Source organism: Streptopelia decaocto (assembly GCF_964273445.1).
Source record: "Streptopelia decaocto genome assembly, chromosome: 5".
In the NCBI taxonomy this organism is placed as follows: domain Eukaryota; kingdom Metazoa; phylum Chordata; class Aves; order Columbiformes; family Columbidae; genus Streptopelia; species Streptopelia decaocto.
In genome coordinates, this window is record NC_138659.1 from 1,199,929 (window position 1) to 1,224,536 (window position 24,608).

General features: G+C 40.5%; 1 protein-coding gene across 1 annotated transcript in view; it reads left to right on the forward strand.

Annotated features, from left to right (window-relative positions):
- Nucleotides 1-24,608, forward strand: part of AGBL4 (AGBL carboxypeptidase 4) — a gene marked incomplete at its 3' end in the record, with an annotated part of 860,906 nt that overhangs the window by 313,016 nt on the left and 523,282 nt on the right. The window lies entirely within an intron of this gene.

Below are 24,608 nucleotides of genomic sequence, written 5' to 3' on the forward strand. Positions count from 1 at the left end.
TCCTTCTCATCTCAGTCTTATGGATTTCTGTGCTATATGTGTTTTGTATTAATACTCATTGTGACTGTCTTTTGTGCATTGATCTTGATATCTTTACATGTATGGTTTGGAATTATTGTGACTAGCAGATTTCCTGAGGACAAAAACCGAAAGCCGTGTTTATGTACCGGAATCATAGTCTTGGCCTCCAGAGTGTGAGCACACACAGATCTTTTATCTGCACTGCAACAGGGCCCGGAGATCTCTCTGTACGAGTCACTCGACTCTCTGTAACATCCTGTGCAGTCAGATGAGGGAAAGGTGGCTCCTTTTGATGAATGTACAGAAAAGCAACGCGTAGCTTCTCGAGAGAGGATGTCAGCAGACCAGCGCTTTGTGTTACTCTCGTTTCTTTCAAGAACAGCATCAGGCAGAACAACCTAACAAGGTTGCCAATAGTTGTGGAATAATTTCCATCTGTAGCACTTTTTAGTGGCCAGATGCTGATAGCCAGAGCAGCGTGGTTGTGAATGCTGAGTGTTCACCGTGTTTCAGTGACAGTGGAGCTGTGTGAGAAGAGATGACAAAACATAACTGGCGTGTACTGAAAGACTCGCATCAGACAGATACTTTCTGTGTCACATATCTGGCATTTACTGGAATACCTATTCTAATGGGTGTCACTCACCATCTAGTGCATGTGTCACCGTGCAACTCTTTGACAGGTCTGTTCCAAAAGCTGTTGCCTGCTGCTCTGTTCTGGGCGTTGGTAGGAAAGAGAGCGTTTTAATGCTACTGAAAAGGGATGCACAGCTATTTTTTGCCATTGCATAGTATTTTGTTTTTAGAAATTCTAGGTAGGTTAAATCTTTTGAACTCCTGATTGCTGACTGAATCTGCACTTGTTTAATGTCCAAACGATCATTATTTAGGGACTTTATGCCCCCAAAGGAGTAACGTACCTAGTTATTCTTTGTTTCTTCAGGAACGCTGGTGGGATGAATGGGCCAGGTGAAGGTATCACGCTGGGTCGATTCAGAAAACAACTTGGACCGATAGACCAGAAATTGAGAGCATGTGTGTCCTTCCTTATAGACATAGTACCATATAGTACCATATTGCTTGTGCTCTGTGCATAGTGTGCCCCACAGGTTCCTCACCAGTGCGGATTAGCAGCTGCTTTCCAGTGCAGCAGAGGTGACGGTGTCCATTGTGTGAGGCTCGGGAGGAGCCCCCGAGCCGCGGGTCCAGCCCGGCCGCACCGCGCTGCTGACGCTCCTTCCTGCAGAGCAAACGAGCCCGGCCATCTGCATTCACACCCGTTCCCTCACCACTGCCCAGAAACCTCTTATTTTGCTTATATATACAGTACTTTAATTATATGGAAATTCACTAGTCGCAACTTTAATGAACAACTTTTCTTGTATTCAAATGAATAAGATGCTGATGGGTGTTTCTTTGTACACAGCAAATGGTACTTATGTGAAAGCCATAGTAAATCAACAGCATAAGCTGATTTAATTACTAATTTGTTGCAATGGTTGTTCCCATACCTATCATAACATTGTGTGTTTAATTATCTTTTACCCTAGTGCAGGTATGTTTTTTGGGTTATATCTGTTATATTCTGTTTGGTTTTTTTGTTGTTGTTGTTTCTGTTGTTTGGGGGGGTTGTGGCTCTTTCTTCTTTTCTTTCTCCTTTGCAGCTGGTAAAACCAGCAGCAACTACCATGTGTCTAGTGATTAAGACTTTTTCTCTTTGTAATTGTCAGATTGATTGGGACAATTGAATGATAATGAAAAACAGCTTGTTCCCTCATTTCCAGAGGTGACACTTTCTGCATAATACTGCAAAATATAACAAAAGGGTTTTCTTGGACGCTGCTTAAAGTTAATTGACAGCATCTGTTGTTTGGAACAACGGAGAGCAATAGCATTCCCTTGGCTCTTAGGCACGTTACTCAGGATTAGGCACTGTCACGCCAGCTGATAGCTGAGCACACTCTATCTATGCACAGGGTCTTAGCTGGGCTTTCTCTCACATCAACCTTCCCCTTTGTACACAGCTGAGTTGAAAAAAATACTTAAAGTTCATTAAATTAATCAAAAATGTATGGTCTTCATTAAAAAAAAATGGGTAAGACAAAGTACATTAAACAGTGGGGTATGAAAATATATTGTTTAGAACTGTCTTTTTAGAAGCATCTTTTATTTCAGACTTCCCCTGCTATTTGAAAGCTGCTCGGGGTCCATGTATCTGCAGCAGCAGCAATCACTGCAGGCACCGTGCGTGTTTATTCTGCCACATACAATTCTAAATAATTTTGAGAGCATGTGAAAAAAATGTTCATTCTGTATTTCTCACAAAAAAAAACATATAGCTTAATTGTGCTCTTAGGCTGGCTGGATATGTTTTGAGAGCCTGAATATCATTAAATATGTACATCCTTTTATCTTTTGGCAAACTTGTGCTGTCGGTGCTGCTCTTTAGTCAGATGTGCATTTTTCTTTATGAGGTTTAATATTTCTCTTTTAGAACATTGATCAGTGTCCAAAGTCACTTAAGAGCAGCGGAAAAATCAATAGGGAGCGGCGATTGGCCGGCTCGGAGCGGCTGCTGCAGCCCATCACCAAGAAAGCAGTGATTTGATTTGATTTGGCGTTTTGTAGTTGTTCCCTTTCTCTGTACTGTCTGTCAGTAAACTTCAAAACTGCTGATTTGAAAATAAATGAGCACATGTTACCGTTTGAATCTGTTTCTTTTACTTTTGTTTTGGTTCTTTTGGTACTTGACACGCAGTGGCGTACATAAATATTAGCGTTGTTGCTGCCTAGATGGCTGCAGGTGTGTGGTGAGCTCCAAGCTGAATTCAAGGTCAGATATTTTACGAGGTAAACTCTTGAAGTCAAGATGTGCGTTTACATGGAGGGTTCATCAATCAGCATATGCTAATGAGCCAGTTTTGTCATGTCATTCTGGCAAGTAATTTGACGTTTTGCTGTATTAATCTTAAGCTGAGCTCAGTACCATCGACAGTCAGATATTGAGCTGATTGTAATCAGAACCAAGAAAATATTTCACATGCTGTTCTCTAACGTACAATACACTGGAATACAAGATATTCCCTATAGTGTAAAATATAACAAATTGCCTTTTTTCTTATTCTAATCTCTGTAGATATTGGTACAATTACTGAATTGAAACAGGACTGGGTTTTTTTTTTCTGGGGTTTGTTCTTCTCTTCAAGTTTGATGATGCACTGTATGTTATTGTTTGTGTGTATAAAAACACTTTGGCGAGGAAATTGACTATAAATGTTAAATGTTAAAATAGAGACTCATACTGTGTTAAATTAGTTGATTTTAAATTATGCCTATGCCTTCAATATGTCTGATTTTATGTATTTGTATACGTACACATGTGGCTATTACTCCACATAGTATATAATAATCCATATCGTAATGCTTATTTCATATTCATAATTAGGAATAGCTATACCAAACCAGAGCTCTGTGTCCTGCTTCAGAATTAAGTGAGGCTACATATATAAGGATTGTGTTCTTTTTAATAGCAACAGAATTCTGATACTTGTTGTAATATAGATGATGCAATATGCACTTTTTCTGTATTCACACCTCAGCAACAGATCCAAATGGTATTTTAAAGTAAAACTGTAAAGATTTTAAATATTCCTGCTATGTTAATGATGCTACTACAATATCGAGAAACACAGATTTAAAATGTTAGGCTTTGAAAGTCCTTAATGTAATCGAAAATATCTTGATGCCACAAATACTGATATGAAAGTTCAGGAAATATGCTTCTCCCATGCTACTTTCCCTTCCCTTTTGGACGGGTTCGGGCTGATCTCAGCAGTGTCAGGGATTATTATTCTGATGACTTGCCCTGAAAGGCATTGGCTTGTACCTGTGGGGACAGCGAATCCATTTGCTGGCGCCGGGGAGTCGGCGGCACAGGCTGGCGCCGGCGGAGGGAAGGGAAAGATGATTAATATGTCTTATAGATTCACTGCCTCTTCACTTGTCCTAGACCTGCCAGTAATTCCACTCCCCTGTGGTTCCACCTTGATCACAGATAATGGAGGCAGATTGGAAGTTTGAAGACACGAGCCTTTCTCTCCTCCTGCACTGACATTACTCACCCGGGCTAAATGAGCTGTGCAGCCAGCGGCCCCTGCCTATGGGAAGGCAGCTCAGCGCACTTAGCGCTAATGCTGCAATAAAGCAGCAACTGGACTCTAATTAACCACGTTTCCTTTCTTTCCTTTTTCTCTATCTGCTTTTTCTTTAACCGCGCAGCAGGCTGCCATTAGCAAAGCTATGATATTGCAATTGAAACTGCAACAGAAGCGTTCCTTCACCTCTCCATTTATTAAAACATACCTTTTGCTTTCTGTTTCTTTACAGAAATAGTATAATATGAAGTTATTTTGTATTAGCAAGGTAGCTGTACTGTTCTAAGAACTGAAATTATGGATGTCCATGAAAAAAATATTCTCGCATAGGTGTATCTTTTTTAAGATGTTATTTATTCATTTTTAAGCCACACTGGACTCTGTAGTACAAATGTTGAAGTATAATCTCAGCTTCTAACAGAAGTGCGTGTGTGCTGGGAAGAAAATTAGCTTTGTTCTAGAGACAGTAAAATACCATATGTATGTGTATATGTCCAGTTTGCATCTTACCTCTAGATAAATGCCTTACTCTGAATCAGATTGGTAGAGATAAAACGGCCCTTTTTCTTTCCAAAAGCAGACTGAACAGAACATATAAAAAGGTTTTGCAGTGGGAAAAGACATTGTCTTATAGAGTCTCCAGAGAGATAAGTCATAACAGGAACCTCTGAACATAAGGGGATTATTGTGTCCATGAAATATTTCGCTCTGTAGTTCTTCGTGTCTGAGGGACTGAGCGTTTTACAAAAGAGATGTGGTGTTTTTCAACCTCTTTGATTTCCTGGGAGAAAGCCCAACAGTCCTTTATGGACACAGTAATTTCTGTACACCTTCAGCTTTTTGAGGTTTTGAATCCAGGTTTGTAAAAGCAAATCTATATTGTCTAGGCAGTGCATGAGTAAATTAAGCAGTATGCTGTATGTAATTGTACTTCTAATACAGATGATCTAAGAGTTTGTATATAGTGAAGTGTATTCTGGCTAAAACAACAAATCCATGTCCTCTGAATGCTGAAGACGACTAGATCTACCTAGGGAGCTAAATTCTGGAACTTGGCAGACAGCCCGCTTTCATATAGGAAAGTGATACCATTTGTAAGTATCTAGGGTATTATTATGAGTAAGGAAGGGAAGAGGAATAAACAAACAGCAGTCCAATATATTTTCAAATGAAATACAACCAGGAGTATAAATCTTAAGAGTCAAGTTTCTTTAGCTGGGTAGCTAATAGATATGATATAAAATAGGAAATGTTTACATGCTACAAGGTTATAAAGAGTAATTTTGTCAGCAGCAGAGAATCCTATTGGAAAAAAGGATTCTCTATGTCATTGCTCATCTCGTGTTGCCACTGGGGAGATGTCGGTTTGGGGGTGACCTTTGACCTTCCCGAGAGCCGATTTCTGGACAGGATCAGCTAATGCAGCACCGGGGCAACCACGTTAACGAGGAGGGAGAATTGGGGTTATTGAAGCAAAAACACGGCCCTTTCAAATGGAAATCTTGAGTTCAGAAGTTGTAAAGGTCATCAAGCTGCTTATGGGTAAAGGTTGATTTATCATAACAAATAATGGGGGAAAGTTGTAATGATTTCTCAAGGGAAAAAAGATCCCAATTTTACTTAAAACAAACAAACAAACCGAAGAAATAGCATGTTAATTATTAGTCTATGCCCCATTAAGAACTTCATAATTGTGATCCATAAAGAATTGTCGGACAGGTCAGACAACTTTTGTTGGCCTCCTGGGATAAGAAGTCCGTGTCCTGAGGTGCACACAAGGGTCTTCAGTAAATTACAGAACCTGGAAAATAAAAACCTATTATCTTTTTAGAAACAAAAGTAAAGAAAGCACAACCTCCTTTGAAAATCAAGATTCTTTTTTTTGTGTTACAAAAATAGTTCTTGGACAGACTTGCCATTTAAAATACAGTAGGTGGGATAATATATCATGTTACAGTTATCTTAAAAGATCGAGGTGTTATCATTCAAAAGGAGGAGGTGAAGACCTGGAAAGAAGAAGCTACTTTTAAAATTCGATAAAGCAGCACATGGGTAGAACTCAGGACCTACACATTCTTGGAAAAGAGAATAAAATAATATACACTTTTGAGTCTGGAAAAAAAAAAAGTTTAATTTATTATTTACAATTTTTTCCTAATAATAAATGATTGTTTTGAAGTTCTTAATTGGTTCATGAATAACTGATGATCATGGCAGTAACTGGAAGCATTGATCTACAAAATAACAGTAAACCCTGAAAGAATGTAGAAAAATAGGCTTCCTTACTGCATACTTGAAAATCTCTTATCAGTGGTCAAAAATATGCAGGATGGAACAACAAACTATTCGGTACATCTGATTTATTTCTTATGGAGTTGGGGGGGAGGCTTCCAGCTTCTCATTGAATCTGTACAGAGCACACATGTAAAAAGGGAAAAGCTAAATATATTTTCAGAATCTACATAAATTTTCACAGTGTAGTTTGGCATTTTATTACTAATACATTTATAAAAAGCATAGGATGTCTCTTTTTTCTGTGCTGGCAACTATAACCTCTTACTTCTGGGCGTAATACTTGCTCTGAGCAGTCCCTCTGACTTGGTAAGGCATGCAGTCCCTTCAGACCAGAGCTGCTAATGAAAACAAGCGTTATACCTGCTGGGAAATGCCTTCAGATTGGGCATTTTTAACAGTGCTGGATATTGGAAGACAAGATGTTAAGTTTAGATATATAATTTTGTACACAGTGCCACCTGGAGAATTTGGGAATAAGGTTTTGAATATTGGATTATTTTTGGTTTTGCCTCATTTATTCCAGCTATTTATACAGGACTGTTGATGAGCTTTCTTGAAGTACGCTGTGTTTTGATACTGTTATCATTTCATACGTTACCATTTTGCTGGTTGTGAGGTCTAGAAGACGGATGTTCACAAGGATTTGGGTGAGAATCCTGCCCAGTTCCAATTCTTGAAACCTTAGTACGGAAGGGAAGTTCTCCAGGTCCCTTTGGAGCTGCTGTCTGGCTTTGCAACTTTGTGAGATTTGTGGTCTGTAAGATCCAACGTTTTGAGTTCTGAATTTCCTGGATGCTTAAAAATCTGTGGCCAGATGTGTCCCTGCGTGCCCCATCGTAGCAATGTCGATAGCCAAGGCCTGACCAGACCCATGAACTGGGCGCTATTCTGCCTGTTGTGGTGCCTGATGTGATGTGATCAGAGCCAGGAGAACTTCCTAGGTTTGCAGTTCTCCATCTCTGGAGATTTTCAAGACCTCAGTTGGTTAAAGCTCTGAACAACGTGGTCTGATCTCTGGTCTGACCCTGTTCTGAGCAAGAACTTGGCTTTAATGACCTCTTGAGGTCCCTTCCAACCTGAGTTCTCCTATGATCCTGTGACCATAGAGGAACAAAGCAGATTAAATCCCCTTGTCGTTGGTATTTTCTGCTGCCCCACATTCAGAGGTGCCTGACTCCTTGTGCGTGTTGGACAGGCAGAGATCACTTTATTTGGATTTGAGAATTTTTTATGTATTTAGCTCTACTTGCTAATGTTCTATGAAAGTGTCCGATACAAAACCACTTTGATTTTACAGCTGTACAAAATGCAGTTGAAGAAAAACAAAGTAATGATACTCTTTCCTGCTTCATTGCAATTCTGGGTAGATTTTTGGAAGCCTGCAAGAAAATCTGTCCCTGCATTGTGCAAATGTAGGCCTGGATTTTAGGGAAGACTCGTTCAGTTTATGGCTTACATTGAGGTCAGAAGAAATTTTGAGCTATGCGTATTTTCAGCACGAATCATTATGGTTTTGAACAAGTGTTGCTTCGAGAGTTTGACTTTATTACTTATACAAATGCTTTGTAGTGGTTGGATTATCAGGTTAAAAATCTCTGATTTGGAAAGGATATTATGGTAAACAGGAACCCACACAAATACAAAGTAATATGAAAAATTAACGGGTTTAGTATTTCTCAATCTTTTTTTTTTTTCCTAATTCAAAAGAGAGTTTTTAAAGGTTCTGTGGGACAGAAACCCTCACACCGTAAACAAGATATTTGGATAGAGAATTTTCATATTCTTGTCCTAAGATTTTATCTTTCTTGAAAATCACTCTGCAACTGAGCAAGCTTGTGAACCTTTGATAATATACTACTAGCATCAGATGGCCCTGTTTTAAAATACGGTTGAAATCAAAGGCCTGGTAGATAAGTTGGTGTTTGAAAACCATGAAACTTTGTCAGTATAACACACACTTTCTATTGAAGATGCTAAAAGGTACCAAAAGCCATTCTCATTTCCTCAGGGGAGCAAGTTGGGGCAATTTCTTTGGTATCTAGTTTGTTTTGGTACAATAGGATTCTATTGCGGGGGATCAGAGAGCAAAAGAAATGGAAGTAGGTTTCAATATAACATATGGCAACTAAATTAACCCTCTCTTCGTAAATTTGCATGTCTACCAAAAATGTCATGAGCTGATATGAGAATTTTGATTTTTCTTTTTAATGTTTGCTATCCTGAGGAAAGAAAAAAAGGTTTTATTCACCTAAATACAGGTTTTCTAAACTGAATGGAGAATGAGCTGCTCGGTAGGACCTGAGCATCCTTCATCCTCCAGCGCTGCCAACTTCCATTATCCCAACTAAGCTTCCTTGGGAGAACGTTCTGCTAATATCCGTGGGACCCTCTCACAAAGCGGTTTGTTCTGTCCATTTCTGTGACGTGAGGCAAGAAGAGGGACACAAAAGAGCAGGCGGGAATTAGCATTCCCTCTTCCTCACCATGCAATTGGATTATTTACCTGCATCGGTAATTATTGTGTGATTCTAGGATTTGTTTCTGTCCATGATATTTTTTTGATGCAGAAGGGGAACATATGGTCCGAACTCCCTCACATGTTCAGAGAAGAATGGCAAAGCAGGCAATCTAAACTGCTTCAAGGCAAAGCCTTTCATAAATTAAACCTTTTATGTTCTACTTCTCCTCTGACTGGCGTAGCATTTGCCTTTCTGTATGTTGTTTTGGTGTGTCTAGTGGCTACATGTGAGAGCGGTGACATTTATATGAAGTGAGTCTATTAAATTCTTTATAATGAATAGCATGTAACTGTAAAACATATACAGTTTTCTCATTTTGCCCTCCTCTGGGAGACTACGACAACATTTTGGCAAGTAGGAGTAAACAGCTTTGTGTTGGCATGCAGTAAATTAAACTGAGTAATTAAAATCAATAGCAAAACACTAGCTAGGCAGAAAGGTCATATAACACAACAGAAAACTGTTGGGTAGCATATTGCAGGAAATCAAAATAAATTTCTGAACTTTTCATTATTCTTTACATGCCTGAAACTGGTCTTAAAAGGCTTGCGAGATACAGCAAGGTATTGATAATGACAGGATCATTCTCTGAGATGGAATAAAAATATTTAAATGCTAATATATGAGAATTTGCAGGGTACGGGGCTGTCAGACACAGTGGAATATGGGAAAAAGGGCTTTCATTTTGCCACTATTATATAAACTTTTGTTTAGGTTGGCTTAGCATATTACATAGTAATGTTTGCAAGTACTGAAGTGGAGTGCACTGATCAGGGGTCTCTGTCAGCGCAAGTGGCGGTTTGAAGTTTGATGTTAATGCTTCTGTGATCAGGAAAAACGCCTGGATGGTTTTGTGAGGGGTTTCACGTATCCTGCAGCTCGGGAAGGGAGGTCAGCATCAGATCCTCCAGATCCAAACCAGTAATGGTCCCACAGTGAACACTGACTGAGGAATGCGCCCCAGCAATTTAGGGGACGTGCCAGCTTTCGAGGTACACGTGAGGTCTTCACTGCGACTGTGAGGTTCGATAAGCAGATAACACCTCTGATTTCAGATGCTGCTCTAAGTCATTGCAGTTCTTTATGACCGCGGCTTCCAAAGGGAAGTCTGCGGTAGGCGTTTGCTTTTTTTGCTGGTGAAAGGCGTTACGGTGGGGGAAGGAGGTGGGAGGAAATCATGAGACACGACTCCGGGAGAAGTGGAGATGTGAGATGAGTTGTTAAGAAGCGTTTGCTTGGGAGACACTGAAAAGGACTCGAAGGCATAGTTAGCCTGTAACAAGTGCGTTCAGTCATGACGTGGTTATGGATTAAAGAATATATTTTATAGCATTGTTTGGTTGAGTTGGGAAAAGCAGAAAGCTTTAAGGCCTATGAGCTCTTCTGGCTGAGCTTCGTTTGCTTTTTCCAGCTCAGTCTCTTGTAACAGGCAACGTTGCTCTGCCTTCCTTATCTCTTGAATTTGCCAGCTCTATTAGCTCTCTCTTAGGCACTGTCAGAGAGGAGAGATCTCCTTGTGTCATCACGCAGGAGCTATGACATTTTGTGGTTATAAGCCTTTCCTTAGGTCTCCATTTTTGGATTTCTCCTCTGTGGCTTTGAGAAGCTTATCCTGATAGTGCAAATCCCGGGGCACGGTGTGGCTCCACCAGCTCCCAGCTGATCCGTGGTGGGGTTGATTTTAGGGTAGGTGGTGAGTTATTGTGCATTTATCTGACAAATCTGAGCCTTCAGCCGGTTGGGCACTGGATGGATACTTGTGAAACAAAAGCAATGAGATATTGTTGGACTGTGCTCTTCCTGATGCTGGTTAATATCCCTTCCAATGTTTGTAATTTCTATTTAAAATATTTGTTTTCCTGTATTTATTTATATTGTCTGGTTTGAATTTAATCCTAGTAATTTCAAAATAATAACAGCGACAGGCAGCGTTGTACTGGCTGGCTGTGAGAGAGCCGTGTCTTGTCGTTTAAAGCCACGCTGTATTCGAATAGATGAGTGCTAGAAACTGGTTGAGAGCAGCAACCGTGCAGCCTGGTCTGTCGCTTGAAGTCGTGTTCGGATTTGGTTTGCTTGAGTGATGGGAATGGTTCGGCCTTTTACCCGTTCCCTTGAGACCCCGTGTCCGCATCCGCAATCAGCGCGGGACACACGCAGACCAGGCACCGGAGGGAGAGCTGCAGGTTCCCATCAGCTGCATTGGCGTTACTGCGCGGGGAACATGCATTATATCTGCTGTAAATGCTTTAACTGGCCAGGCCCTCATGGTTAATGAACATCAAGTTCAGTGTTTCTGAGACAGCGATTCGGAAAGGAATATGATGGTGACCAGGTTCAGTTGCAAATGCTATAAGACATAACATTTATCATATTTTTTTCTCCCTGTTCTAATCCAGATAAATATACTTTCAGCTTTTGTTTTGTTTACATTTTCACTTTTAGAGGGACATAATACATAAATGGTTTTATATATATAAATATTGTATTAAAAGACATGAAGTAATTTTTGTTCTTCTTGTTTCATATGTTTTAAAGTAGTATGTGACCTTCCCTTTTTAAAGTTAACTGTTAACTTTTAAGAACTTTCAGTATATATTTTTGCCTGTGCTTGAATTCTTCTAGTCATTACTGGAATAGGAAATGGTACCTGCCTTCCTGTCTGCAAATGCTTAACCTAAGTTATGAATCCTGTTTAAAACTTATGAATCCTGTGTAAGAGTGTGGTTCATGTTGAGCAGGACTGTGCATCTGCTTAAAGCTGAGCTCAAGTAGAACTGTAGGCAAAATGAGGCTGATGCAGAGGCTTCTACAGACATTCCAAACCATTCTTTAACAGTATGCTGATGTAATTTTTTAAATTAAGTGCATGTGTATGTGTATCAAGTTTGCTCTATTATTTCAGTGCAAACACCTTACTTCAGTATTACATGGCTAAATTTCCTAAAATGCTGGCCATAAAAGCTAACACAGAACACCTCAGTGTATTCTTGTCCTATGTAAAGACCAGAGGGACAATGTTTGAGACATATTGTAGATCGAAAAAGCAACAGATATGAAATTGTGACTCCTGCTTGAAAGCCTTTAAATATTTAAGGTTATTATAATCTACATTTTTGCCATCTGTATGTTTAACTCGATAGCTGTATAAATCATGTCAATTACTCTTGCAAACTTTTTCTGCAAGCGCCTTGACAAACGTCCTGTCACTCTCCTGGAAATACACAGTACACGGAGCATTTTGAAGGCAATTTGGTTATAAAACTTTTTGTATCCCATATGTTGCTTTCTCTTATTTGCACCTGTCTTTTTATTTATCTAAGCATAAATATTACTGCTTCTTGACACTGTTCAGGAGATTTTTAGCTGGTTTCTTTCAAAACCTCAGCCTTGGTGCAATGTAGACTCTTATTTTTAACAAGAATGCCAGTCCTGCAAGAGCCTTACTTGTCTAAAATGGAAGACAGTATATGGGGCAAACCTGCAGAAATGTGGAACAGATGAGTTCCTGAGACACACTTAAACAATCCTCTGGAAACCTCAGATAAAAGGACAATGCTGTGACAGACCCACTGGCTTCCCATAGGTGAATGTTGTGTACGCAGGGCGGTCTCACCTGCTGGTGGCAATAGCGATGTAAAAGCCTGAAAGAAACCAAGCACAATTACCGCTACCTACTCATATTTTATTTGCAACACAAAAAGACAAAGCTGATGGAATTTTGTTTTATGTGGAGTTTTTACTGTAGTCTTCTATGAATGACTTGATATTTAAATTCCGTTTTAGAGTTGTTAGTGTTTAGCAGTGCAGGAAATACTGAGAAGGACAGGAGGCTGTCCCAACGTCTCTGCATCTTTCTGTATTCCCTTTGCTTCATTTTCTCATCAGAGTCTGTGATCTAAGAGTCTCTTTAGTCTGCCCACTTTTTCCTCATCTGAAATCTTACAGTATCGCACTTATTCCACAGCATTAGGAATACGTGATCATGGGCCTGGACTAGCAAGTAGTGAAGCGTTTTCTTAGATAATCTCAAATTAGGCTCCGGAAGTGCAAACGTTTGAATAGTGATTCTAAGAGTAAGCTCTGTAGGGTCTTACAGTGCGTGCCTGGGAAGAGTTGAAGGCGTAGTTCTTGCAAGTGCAAATGTGTCACCTGGAGTTCTAACTACATGCAATAAATGTCCGTACCTCTTCTCAGAGTGTGCTGAAGATTTGGCCCAGAAAATCTTGGGGGGGCTAAGAGGGGGAAGGGTCTCCAGTCGTTTAAACTGATTTCACTTCCTGAGAGCACAGAAAAAGTACTTTAGTTGGCAAGATGCAAAGTCCTACATTGCATTAGCGATTGCTGACTGGGGTATTGTGAGTCACATTGCATTTACAGCTCATACCATGCTCTCATGCTGTATCAGCCTCCTTGCTGACCTGTGAGCAGCGCGTACATTCTCTTGCCATGTTTTGTAACAGTCTAAAGAGGAAGGAAAGTATCTAGAACTCTGTCATTACCTTTAGCAGCAAAAGGACGTGAAGAGTCTTTCAAGGCTAAATAAAACCTTGTGTAATTTAACAAAATCTATCCTGCATTTCCCTTCCCCTCAGCATCATGTCTAGTTACATCGCGGAAGAGGGTAAAGGAGGTGATGCTCTTGTAGTCTAAACAAACTCAGCACAGTGAAATGGGACAGTACTTTAAAATATGCATAAGGATTGCAGTTGCTCCATTTTGTGACACTGACTGTTCAGGTAGATTTAAAAGAAAAAAAGAAAAAAGAGACAAACCCAAACCACCACAGACTTGTCCTAAAATGAATATTTTTTTTAAAGGCCTATCAAGAAAAATCATGTTGCAACTATTATTGTGAAAAATTGGAGTGGCCTGGTTGATATCACGCATACAGTTTGGAAAAACAAGATTAGTGCCACATGTACCATTTTTCATTTTCTTCTGTCTTCAACAGCAGCAGCCATTGCAGCATCTCATTTTTAACTGTGTTTAGGGTGAGGAAGCCCATCTGTGTACAGTTGCTCCTGGGTCTCTGGTCCCTCTGCTCGCGTGTCCCTATGTGCTATAAATAAGAAGTGGTTGGGAGGGCAGGACACTTAGTCTCTTCTTAGATCAATACTGCTCTGTGTGTCATCAACTAGGAATATTTGAAACGAGGGAAGGAGGGAATTGTGTTTTATTTCCCCTGTAGACTGAGGCCAACACCTTTGCATTGGGTTCATCTCTATTACCTGGGGAAAGAAGCCTGGGTAGCTTATTTTGAACCAGTATAAGCTGGCAAAAATACCACTGTGAATAAGACAACAAAGAATTTAACAAGAAAATGTTAGAATTTTTCCCTTCATTAAAACAAGAATTTTGATGCCTCCGTGGCCATCCACATGTTGTTTTGCTGAAGCTGAGCTCAGTGGGGAGAGAGACCCAGGTGAGCAGGTGTTGGCGTTGGGGCCAGGTGTGTGCAGACCGTGAGCCGCACAGCTGGAATCCCGTTACACACGTACACTCACTTTAATCTGCAGAGAGAGGGTCTCGCCGCATTTGTTGTTCCCCTTTAAGCTGAGCAAATTGAGACTTTTCCTTCCAGGCTTCTCTTTTTCCCCCCTCCTCAGTGTTTAATACGATAGCTCCAAGTGCTGTTTCTGGAAGGGCTGAATGAAGGACACACAGGCAGGTCTGCACAGCACAGTACAAGTTTAGCTCTGGAAATGCAGCATTGCCATTGCTGACAACAGGCCATGTGCTAGTATGGGGAATAAATGGGAGACATATAGGCTCTACCTGTAGTAGAAATGTGAGCATGCTTGGAGAAAGTTACCCTGAAACACTCAGGAACAGGGGGTGTCATAAAGTAGTTTCTTTAACAGATGATGGTGGAAGGAGGGAATATGAAGGAGCTCATGGAGGAAAATGGAGAATAAAACTTGGGTATGTGCAAGATGTGTAGCCTGGGGAAAAAATAAAATGTTTGCAATGCTGAATTTAAATTATTTGCCCTCACATTGTTGCGTCTTGTAGCTGAGATACAATTATGTGCTTTCATGCAAAGAAATCAGGTGTTTCTACATCATAAATCAGTCCTGATAGCAAACAGGTTTTGGAGGTACCAATCTTAGACCTGCTCTTTTCTGAGAATAAAGATGAGGCACTATCAGAGATTGAGAAGATGGGGCAAATTGATTAATTAAAAAGCAGTAAATCATCAGCCCCACATGACTTATGTATAAAAGAATTCTGAAGAAGCTTAGGAATGAATTAGCTGAACTGCTAACAAAGATATGCGCTCTCATTAAAACCAAGATCTGTTCCAGGGGGCTGGCAAGTATGTGGGGTTTATCCTATATTTAGACTGGTAAGCATTACATCTGCACATTGCAAGTGGCCGAAATAGGAATATGAAAGGGAATAATAAAACACCTGGAAGATCGTGATGTGAAAGACTTTAATGAGAACAGCTTCAGCGAAGAAAAATCTCGTTTCTCCATATTCCTTAGAACTCTGTGAATGTGCCTGTACAAAGACATAGGAATGGCCACGCTGGATGAGACCAGCAGTCCCTCCAGCCCAGCGCCCTGTGTGACAACAGCCCAGCACAGCCCTGGGGCACAGGAGAATAAGGACAGAACCAGATAAACCTTTTTCCCTGGGCTTGAATGATGCCAACAAGGGCCTGGTCTGAGTTTAAGGGAGTCACTGCAGACATGCTGACACATCCCTCTCTTGGAAACCAGTCCTGAGCTTACTGGTGCTCAGAGGGAAAATTTTCCCCACTCACTAAAAGGAATTAAATGGTAAAATAAACAACGTTTTCTGAAAAGGCAGAAAAGAGAAGTCTGACAGCTAGATGCTGAGATATAATTGTAACAATAGTCTTTTCATCTAGCAAGGCTACCAGGTTGTTGTCATCTGCTTTTATTCAGTTTGATATTAGCAAGTACCACCTGGTAGCGAAGCCAAACTGAGGGTACACTGACCTGATAGGTGCACTTGTGTTAGCTGCTCTTTCCTCCTCCAGCCATACGTCTCCCTGCTAGCCATACGTCTCCCTGCTAGCCATACGTCTCCCTGCTAGCCACACGTAGAGCTGCTGCAGCCCGGGCGATCCCACTCAGCGCTCCCATGAGCTCCCAGCCCTCTGCTCAGGGGTTTTGTTGTTTCAGCCCTCGGAAGAGCAATCACAGCACCGAGACCCCGGCACTCAGCTCATGGGAGAGGTTTAAGCAGCTTCTGGTATCCACACATCTTGCAAAAGCTCTTAATTCCAATATCTTTTGTTTTTTTTTCCCCCCTCTCTCTTTTTGTTTAAGGTGTAACCTTCGTATTTTGATGCTAAATGCTCTTCCCTGTTTGACTATCTTGGGCAGTTCATTGGCCTAGACTTCCTACATTTTCTCTACTTCATGGAGTAGCTCCCTTTGTAACAGAAATGCCCTTAAAAAACTACAATTGCGGTACATGCCAAAAAAAAAGGTATTTCTGACTTGCCCAGCAGTCTTTTCTGTTTGCCTGGCTTTGATTCCATCGGATGCCAAGGTGCCTTTTCCCCGTGGGAATTCCTGGGAACGTTTCCTCACCTTTAGGTTTCAGCCACCAGACTTGCGACGCGAACTGCCTGACTTGATGTACTTTGACTTTTTGAAAGCTTGTGACAAAATCTGTCACCAGACGCTGCTCCAAAGGCTCAGTAGTCACATATGGTGACAGGGCAAGTATCATCGTAGATCAAAACCCGACAGGGAAGCCAAAAGGCAGAGGGCTAAGTGGCCAGTTTTCATCACAGTAAAAGGCTAACAGCTGTGTGCCTTAAACTGACCTACCAGCTCATTTGCTAAATATATTTATTAATGATCTGGGGAAAAAGGTGAAGGATTAGGTGGTAACACTTACAAATGATGTAATTACTTAAGTAATTTAAGCCTGTAGCAGCACACTGTTAGAAACTTCTGCATGATGTAAACAAGTTGCTCAGATGGATAAAGAAGGTCGAATCCTGCTAAATGAGGAGTTAATACGTGGAGAAGGGAAAAAACTGGACGTTGCTGTTGGCAGTTCCATAGCAGAGGCCATTCGAGATGCTGTTATGGTAGAAAGAGTGAACAAGGTGCTAGAAGGCGTAAGAAATGGGACATTAAAAATGAATTGCTGATCTCAGTCTTCATTGCATGGAGACGGAAGATAGGATGAAGCATAATATTATGGGTAAGTTTGCCCAGCTAACAAAGTCTGATCCATGATGACAATTTCCTGTTTTCTTTTGTTTTTATCCTGCTCATACATCATCTGCTATCAGAGATGCTCTGATCTTTATCAGGGATAATATATGCTGGGAAAGCTGAGGCTTCTAGAGGGTTTCAGATCTTACTAAGGGCAGCTCAGTATCAACAAAGATACAACGGGCAAAAACCTATTTAATATCTATTCGTCTTTTTTTGGTAGTTAAAATTCCCATCAAAATGACATAAATTAACAATCTCAACTTTGTATTTGGACTGTGAAATCATCAACATTTTAAACGTGGATTTCAGAATTCAGATGTTACTGAAATACTTCCTCAAGTTGGGGCTCTTATGAGACTTATGAATTATTCTTGCGTAGAGGAGAAGTCACTTGAGACCAACCTAAATGAAGTTAACATAGATTTTAAAAATTATTCTTCCAGAAGAACAGGGAGTGGTGGGAATAGATGAACAGATGGATAGGGGAGAAGAGGAGAGGGAAGAAAAGGCTAATTAGGTAATTGAGGCTAAGAGGCTATTAGAGCTGACCCGGTGGTCCATGGTGGTGCAGTTCAGGGACTTGAGTTTGGTATTGAGGTTGGTCCCTCGTTCCCAGGCCAAGATGTGATCCAGACATTGCAAGGACTCGGTTCTATAGCCTGTGTGATCCTATAAGTATGTGTTTCCCAGTCAACAAAATCTGGAGGAATTGTATGTCAGATTATAGTGGAGACATGAAAGAATAACAGAGTAAAAGGCTGAATTTGGACATGAAGACGCTAAAATACTATACTAATGGGTGAGAAGTTTAGTGAAATTCTTTGGAATTCCTTTGAACCGGCTGTTGGAGAAAAATCTGGTTGAAATAAACATCTTTTGAAGAGATTCTGAATAGGAGCAAACTATTTCTCACCAAGCCTTTCCTAAAATTTGTCCAGTACACGATTCTCTAAAGCATAAGAGGAAAGCATATAAGGTTATTTATTCTAAGTCGTTCTGATACGTAGTTTCTGACTGCTTTGAAGTTGGTATGCTTGTGGTGTGCTGATCTTGTCTTCTCCTTTCAGTCTCCTAACGTATCTTCCTTTCAGACGCAGCCAGATACACTTTCTGCTGTGTTTTATATGCTTATTTTCTCCATGATGTCAGTATATTCAAACTGTTTTCTGAAGCTGTCGGTAGATCTGTTCTTTTATGACCAGGGCGCCTGGTACAGGTCAAAGCTGGGACAAGCATTGCTATGTGCTTTTCAGATTTATATGCTGAGGTGGAGCATTTCTTGTCCTCACCTTTTTCTAGTACAACATTATTTATGCTGACTTAATTCTTTCAAATCTCTGCACTTCTTTAACAGTACTTGTGGCTGCTCTTTTTCAATCACTTCCAAAAAACCTTGATTTTCTTTTCTACACGTCCCAAGCTTTGGAATTGCGGTGGTGCGGCATTCTGAAATGCTGCTTCTTTTCTCTTTCTTTACCTTCCTCAGTGCTTCTTATCACAAATTCTCATTTGCCAATTTGATTATTTTTGAGTATTAAAAATTAAAATTGACTCTTTCTTTTTAGTAGCTGCCTGTCAGGACAGAAATGTTGGCTCCTGCATCCCTCTCTGCTATTCATAGCACATGTATGGCCAACTTTCCTGTTTTCTTGTTCTAGTATATTTGTGGAAAGTCAGCTTTTCTCCTTCTCTTTCTTCTTTCCTTTATAAGGACTGTATAGAGATATTGCTATTGAAGCAACACATGGCTGGAACACCCATGGTCAGTAGGCAAATCATATTTCGCCAGCAGAAAAAAGCAGCACCATTCATTATCCCTGCAGCTTAAAAGAGAGTTTCTGTAGAATAATTGCAGTATTGGAACTGCAGCTTCAGAGGAAAGTCACTGTGGTAGAAGCTTCTGGTGACTGGACAGGATAAGCAAGAGAGGGAGCAGGGAATACAGCTTTGGTTTAGTGGTAGCCAGGAGGGAGGAAAGGTAAATGGGCTGCTTGTCCACTGGAGACACCACTTGTTCCTTTCTGTTGGTGAAAGATTTGGAGTTTTGCCACCAGCCGACAGTGCCCCTGAGACATATTAAAGTATTTTGTCAAAAGAGGGGTCTGTGATAAATCTGGACTGCTCTGAACAAGTTTTGTTAGGGGAGATAAGGGAATGAGTGCTGGACAACACTGAAGGAAACGTCCTCCCACAAAACCTTACCCAGGTTTGGAGAACCTCAAACAACGCTTCTCCATTTGGGGGATGCAATGTTGCCCAGTCTTTGTTTAAACTTCCTTAGCAAGTTTTCCCTGAACATGTCCAGGCACTTAGGAAAGTGTTCATCCTGGAGAACAGGAGCTGAGGGGAGACCTTATCACTGTCTACAACTGCCTGCAAGGAGGTTGTAGCATGGGGGGTGTTGGTCTCAACTCCCAAGTAGTGATAGGACAAGAGGAAATGGCCTCGAGGTGCCCCAGGGGACATTTAGATTGGATATTAGGAAAAAATTCTTCATGGAAAGGGTTGTGAAGCATTGGAACAGGCTGTAGTGGAGTCACCATCCCTAGAGGGGTTTAAAAGGCATTTAGACGAGGTTCTCAGGGACATGGTTTAGAGGTAGAGTTACATTATGGTTGGACTCAATGATCCTGAGGGTCTATTCAAACCAAAATGATTCTATGAAAGTGTTGAATTATTCACATAACATTTGCTCATTTGAATACGTTTCTAAGTTTTGGATCTGAAGTTCTGAAACAATAATAATGTACTTTCAGGATATTTTTTTAATCTTAGTATACGCTGGTGAGACTGATTTGTCTGGTGTACAGGTCTCATTAAAATAACTGTGCCGGGTTAGACTAACACTGATGCAGGTACCCAGCACTGAGGAGGTTTTACCATGTTTGTTACAAACAGAAGTTTTAGAGAAAAGAATAGCAAAAAACCTCAGTGTTTTCCTCTGGAGTTGGTAAAGAATGCAGAGATTTTATAATACAATCAGGTTTGTACATTTCGCTTTTGTTTGAATTCCCTAGCAATCGTTACGGAGGTTAGTTAATTATTTCAATTAACATTCACCTTTGAAAGCTCTGTGTTTAATGTCTAGATTTCCTGATTTTTATGAAAGCCATTGAATTGCATAATATTTTGATTTTTATACTTCAGAAACCAGGTATTGGTAGAGCTGCAAAACGTTGAGGTGCATTATAAGCTGTTAAAAATGATAAAAATATTTAGAGAGTATTCTAATACATATTAGGAAGAATAAAAGCAGGATTTATTTTGTAGTGTCTTAAACAGAGTTAGCTGTGCCGAAACCCATTCAGTTATCTGCAAAAAAGATTTAAAACTCTGTGACATATTCACTGTAACTCCATGCTCTGTGAATCAAATATAAAATTACGTGCACCAAAAAAACCCTACAAAGTTATTTTGTCACAAGTAAGCTGGGAGTTTGGAAGATGGGCAGCTCCACTTGTCAACAAGAATAAGCAAGAATCAAAATAATGGCTTAGACTAAGAGAGAAAGAAGGCGGTGAGGCCTCCCATTGGAAAGAGTGGCCTCCCGCAAGGGGAGGTCGCACTGCATCATTCACTTTCTTATATTTTCTCTAGAGTTTGGTGGATTTCTTGCAGTTAATAAATAGGGACATCCAGCTTTAGGAATAAAATTTGAACGTTTAGAAGGAGTAGCTAGATCCAGTGTTTTGGGAAGAGTCAATAAATATCCTGAAGGTTATTTTCGAAAGTTGAATTGGAATCAGGTTTTGTACTTCAAATGTCTTTAAAGTTTAGGGTTAAGTTCCTCTGAGATGGTAACTCAGGTCCACCCCTTTGAGTTATTTACACAAGCTTGGAAATTTGAAGAATTGTTAAGCTATACCCCTGGATCTATAAATGGATGGCAATTGAAACGACCACCACAGTGTGTCACCACAGCCAACGCTTCATTGCGATCAGATTCACTCGAGCGTTTCCCTTCAAACCAGATCACTTGGTTTTCCTTTTGGCCGTTGATCTCTCACAGCACCTGCAGCTTTTTGTCCTTCCTCCAAATATCATCATTTCACTTTGACTGGCTGCGATATGTCAACCCAAGCCTGTAGAGTCAAGGAACTGGATAATTACTTCACGAGTGCCACATTAAAAGTGGTCCAAAGACTGGTTTAGGCTGCTCATTAAAGTCATTGGGAATTTGGCTGGGTAGGAGCTCCCTGTTTGGCCATGCAACGGGGGGGAAAGCACTCCAAGGATTGTTATTTTCTAATTATTTGTGTTCTGGTACCACAAAAGGATTTGATTAGCACCTTTATGGGTTTAAAACTTAAAAAACAGATGCCACACAGCAGCACCCCCACCACCCCCCAGTTTGTTCCCCAAAGCCTTGATTAACACCCAGTTTTCAAAGGGAAGTTTGCCTTTAAGACCAAAATTATGGCCAAACTAGAGTTGAAATTAAAATTATGTTCAAAATAGGACTATATGTACCATCCCTCAGTGCCCACTGCGGCAGCACGGAGCACAGTCCTGGGCCCTCTGGAGGTGTCAGCTTTTGGACACTGAATGAGGACTCCATTTTTTTCCCCTTTTCTTTTTGTAAACTGACAAATTTGATCTTATTGCACGCTACCAAAGCAGATTAAATGTCTTGGCTCCAGACTACAGCATAGCAAACATATAGGAACAGACAAGCACATATGCATTCACACTTGGAGCCACAAATCTGTTGGGTTGAGGGTCCTCCCTTGTCAGACGGGAGAAGAAACTCAGACTAGTGCTGGACTATGAGAGTCAAAATAGAGAGAAAGTCTTTGTTTCTGTGATTCCTCTTCCTTTGACAGAAAGAATTTTGCATCTGTCTTTAAGACCTGGGCAGCCTGATTTGTTTCAAAATGATTTAAAACATGAAGCTCCATTTCTGTAAATACATTTCTAAAAAAAGGCTGTAAATCAGCTGCTCCCATGTAGTGGTCTCTGGCTGCACTTCGAAGTGGGCTGGTTCTCCTTTAAATGACTCCTCGGGAGCGCCGGAATGCAGGCGGCTGTGTATCAATTAGCAGGGTGCGTTTCTTGGGGAGAGCTGCCTGGAAATGCGGAATGACAAATCTCAGCATTAAGCTTTTCACCATCATTCCCTTTCCCACCTCTAACTCCAGATCAGCTTCGTTGTGACTGAGGGTGTAAGGGGTTGGTGCGTCTCTGCAGATCCATGATAAGATATTTTTCTCTCGTAAGCAAAGCAGTTAGACTCTGCGTTCTGAATCTGTCCCTGCCAGGCCCTAGATGCATTAGTATTCCACTGGCAGCTGCCTGTAGGTAGGAATATTGTTTTTGTCCATAACCAGAGGGAACAATCAGACTAAGCCGTTCCCCGGCTATAAACCAGCCAAAGTAATTGGGTTTAATTTTAATTTTTGTAATAGCTTTAAATTAATAGGAGCAGCTGCTGCCACAGTGTGTGGGTGTCCTTTTCCAGAAGGCATAGAACAAAAAAGGGAAAGAGTAAACAATAGTGCGTCTAGGACACAAAGGTTAATTCAAGAACTGAGCAATGTCTTTTCCTTATCAAAAACTCGGTTGGCGATATCTAGCACAGTGTCCCCTTTCTTTTTTTCTTCCCTTTTTTTTCTTGATGTTTCTTTCTTTTTCTCCTTTGATTCCCTGATAAGATCTCAATCTGATTAGGCTCCTGCGTGTAAAGACGTGTTGTTGGTATCTAAACGCTAACCCTCTTTCTCTATGTGACTCACAAATAGATTAGCACTGACAAAGTGCTGGGAGAGATAAAAATAGATTAGCAGTGACAGGAGTACTATTATAATTATTTTTGGAAGATATGGTTTGAATTAAGAGTTTGGGCACTTTCTGCCCTGAGAGGGTGAATTTAAACCTAGGAACTGAGGATGGTTTGTGCTGCCGTGTCAGACACCAGATAGTGAAATGTCAATACCAGATGTCCTAGACATCAAGATTAGCCATAATAGCCAAATGCAGCCATAAAGTGATGTGTCAAAGTGGATAATAAAACAGATGCTTAGCTTCTATAATGAAGGGGAAAGGGAATGAAATATCAAAAGTGCCTTTAATACATTAACAAAGTTGTCTTCAACTTGCTTAAAAGTGGAAAGTTATCGAACCAAGGAGAACTACATGTCATTTAAACATTAACTATCAGGAGATGAATTTCAATTAGCGTTAGCCTTTCTAAAATCCTGAATTTCCTTCTATTGGTCTCATTTTACATGAAATTTTTATAGCACAAAGTGAGGCTGGTACTTTATTATTTCTCCCCTGCTAATTTGGAAACAAATAAAGTTCAACAACTCAGCAACACACTGTTTAAACTTGCATTACGGTTTGAGGACTGGGAGCTAGAATACATTTACCCACTGCCATATCATCTGCTTGATTTGAGATCAAATGAGGGATGTCCTATAGCACTCCAGAGTAAGGGTGAACGACAGAAATATGTTAAGATACTGGAGAAACCTATTAGGTGAGAGTTGTGCATGCAGACGGCTGGTGCTGTTTTTCCCCTACCGATACTTTTTAAAAAATTAAAGAATTGTTTTTCTGTCCTTCACATTTGTTGCTTATATCTAGTTCTCAGATCTTAGTGTTGAGCAAGTCCTTATTTAACGAAAAATACTGAAGTAAATTCTGGAAGCCCTGAGTGTTCAAGAACCAGGGCAATAAAAGGGGTAAATAAATTCTTATTTCAAGTCTAGTGAACTGCATCGCTGGGTTTTTATTGTACTTTTTCAAGAACACCTCAATTCTTTTCTGTTTCCCTTTGTAGCTCCTGAGTCTTGCTGATCAGACTCTTTAACTGCTGCTAATTGGCAAACATGTACTTCTGCATAATGAGAAGGTTTTGTCCTCTATTTCATATTAGCAATGAAAGGCCCAAACTGATGCTCTGCAGCAGAGCTGCTTCTCAGAACTATTACAAAGAGGCACATTACTGCTGCTATGTCTGCAAATCTTATTACGTTTTTCCTCACGATGATCCTAGTTGAGCTGAGATCTGCTCCAGTCATTAGATCAGACCTGTTTATAATGTGTAATTGAATCAGTTAGAGTCTGCAGGACCACAGTGTTTTGTTGCCAAACATGGCTGGTAAGTTAGTTACATCCAATTACAAGTGCATGGCATGACTGGAGAATCGCCTGGCCACACAAAGCTCCAGAACCCATCCACAAAACAAAGAAACTGTACAAGCAGAAATATTGAACCTCTCTGGGCCATAGAACACGTGTTTGACCCATCTCTGAAATGTTAGTCATTTCTGTTTAGAAATAACAGCATCATTGAAGTTGGGTGAAAGATGTCAGGCAGGCATTGGTTGTTCCTTAAACAGATACCAGCTTGATAACAATGACATAAATGTCTCTATTAGCGTTATTTACTATCATGTATATTCATT